Below are 2587 nucleotides of genomic sequence, written 5' to 3'. Positions count from 1 at the left end.
ATGTTGTCTTTACTAGTGTATGGAAAGTTTTGTTCATGACTGTAGATGTGATACTCTGCGAGGTGTTTTAAAAATTTTATGCATCATTCTTCATGATCAGAATCTGGTGCTACATTGCCGACAATGCTACATACCTGCAGCCAGTTTGGTCAGAGATTTGCTTGTGTTCATAGTAGCCAGTGCAGCTCTGAGCTTCTTGTCTCGACCAGAGTTGAACAGTAGACTGCTGAGGCCTGGTATAACCATCTTTTTCTAACTACACACCCACAGTTTTTTGTTTTCACATTTTCAAGTCTTAAACGCCAACCAGGTATCAAATTTCGCCCACTTTGCTCCAGAACCACAAGAGGCGTTATAGGCTACAACTTCCTCCTCAAATGCAGTTGTACTTGCTAAGACCTTTAACAAATTCCATCCGTCCACCCATCCATCCATCCATCCATCCATCCATCCATCCATCCATCCATTATCTATACACTGCTTAATCCTCACTAGGGTGGCAGGGGGCTGGAGCCTATCCCAGTCGACTTAAGATAAAGGCAGGGGACACCCTGGACAGGTCGCCAGTCTATCACAGGGCCACACTTAGAGACCGACAAGCAAGCACACTCACATTCACACCTACGGACAATTTTAGAATCACCAATCAACCGGCGACTTTCTAGCTGCGAGGCAACAGTGCTAACCGCCGAGCCACCTTGCAGCCCTATCCTTCAACAAATTGATATGTAAAATCAGTGGAATTGCCCTTTAACATAAGCCCTTTTAATTTCTGTTCTTGATCATTAACATTGTCCTTGCACAATGTATCCAATGTAGCCTTAAGCGTCACACCCTTTCACACTTGTTTTACTGTGGAGTCTCACGTGAACGCCTTGTGACTTCTGATCCTTTAACTTCTAACTTGTTCTCTAGAGTTCATAGTGTATGTTTGGAATCAAAGTTGCCTTCATAGGAACAAATAGGAAAGGCATGTTGACCTGTCATCCTTATAAAGTGCAAGAAACCATTCTTACTCTGGTGACGTCAATGTCTGACAACTCAAACATGTGAAGGACAGCTTCATCAAACATAACGAAGGCCTGAGAGCAGCTTCTGCATTGTGGGCTGACCTTGTGGTCTTGTCTTGTATGCGTCTCACAGCTTCCGCCACCAAGTCACACAGTACGCCTGTGTTTATGTGTTTGAGGAAACAGTCTCTTGTGTGCTGGCATGTACAAAACCAATTCATAACTGACTGGTTATCACTTCATGGTCATGTCAAACACAGAATGTGGTTCATAATAGGGCTGTGGTTTATTTTGAGAAACAGGAGGCGACACAAAACAAATAGGATTTTCTTAAGGCGTTCTTTTGATGTGGGCGTGAACTGTTTTTTTTATCACTTTGGCAAATAGTTGGTCTCAACAAGTTATTTTGATTTATTGTGACACACCCAGGGTATTGTTAGGGCCATCAATCAGAACCTGTTCTCACTTCCTTAAAAAAAAAAAAAGACATTACAAGACAACATTTGGAAAACTTAATAGTCTACAGAAAATATCTCGTTTTAACTCAGATCTGCGTTAGATGGTGGCCTGGTGGTAAGAATGGGCTTTATTCCATCCACAAAGTCTTTTTGTTTTTGTTTGTTTTGTCATTTTATGGATGGTAGATGGATGTAGATTATATATTAAACACTTTTTCTGAATTATTTCAAGTAAGACTGTCTGTTATATGCTGGGTTTAAGGATTGACTAACCTAATATTCCTGCAAAATCTGTAAACGTTGCTATAATTTTAGTGTAGTTAACGTGGGTGATAAGTGAAAATGCCATTGAACTGGTCAACTTGGTAGGAAGAGCCACAAAAAGCAGCTAATTATTCATGATAATAACTTTAAAGTTAATGACAATCAGAAGAGCCAAACTGTTTGAGTTTTACCAGACCTTTATTAGCACATTTTAACACTTTGTATCATCTAGATTTTCAAACCTATCAACTCTTGTGCTTCATGACATGATTATTTGGTTACATATTCAAACAAGGACGATACACTGTGTCTTTACATGACAAACGAAGACAGCATTCTACAAAAAGAGACAAAGGCAACACAAAAAATTACACACTAAGGAAGAACTTATAGACTAGGACACCGAGGTGGCACAAGGCCAGACTGCCCATGTAAGTGACCCCGGCATGTGTAGTGGCAGCTGTGCTAGTTGTAGTGCTGTTTGTCGTCGTTGAGTTTGTCGTTGCAACTGTCGTCGTAGTGGCACCAGAGACAGTCGTGGTCGCAGCAGCGGTTGTAGTCACACCGGCAACGGTTGTAGTCGCACCAGCAACAGTTGTAGTCGCACCAGCAACAGTTGTCGTCGCACCAGCAACAGTTGTCGTCGCACCGGCAACAGTCGTAGTCGCAGCAGCAGTTGTGGTGGTTGCAACAGTTGTTGTCTGGGCATTCGCTGATGCTGTTAATCAATAAATAAAACATCAGTATAAAAGCAGACAAATGATTCCAACACACTGTAAAAAAAAAAAAAAAAGACAAACATGTTTTACTCACCAATCAGCAGCAGCTGTATCAGAACGATCAGAAGCATTTTTA

At 41.4% G+C, this 2587-nt stretch overlaps 1 long non-coding RNA gene across 1 annotated transcript; it reads right to left on the bottom strand.

Moving 5' to 3' along the window:
• Positions 1 to 1911: 1911 nt before the first annotated feature.
• On the bottom strand, positions 1912 to 2587 carry LOC103360988 (uncharacterized). The gene is made up of 2 exons (XR_520387.1): positions 2546 to 2587; positions 1912 to 2450 (listed from the first exon to the last, which is right to left on the bottom strand). It is a non-coding gene; the product is annotated as an uncharacterized LOC103360988 (long non-coding RNA).

Source organism: Stegastes partitus, unplaced genomic scaffold (assembly GCF_000690725.1).
Source record: "Stegastes partitus isolate 25-593 unplaced genomic scaffold, Stegastes_partitus-1.0.2 Scaffold11, whole genome shotgun sequence".
NCBI lineage: Eukaryota > Metazoa > Chordata > Actinopteri > Pomacentridae > Stegastes > Stegastes partitus.
The sequence above is the reverse complement of the archived record's forward strand: the minus strand, read 5'-3'. Positions and strand labels throughout refer to the sequence as shown.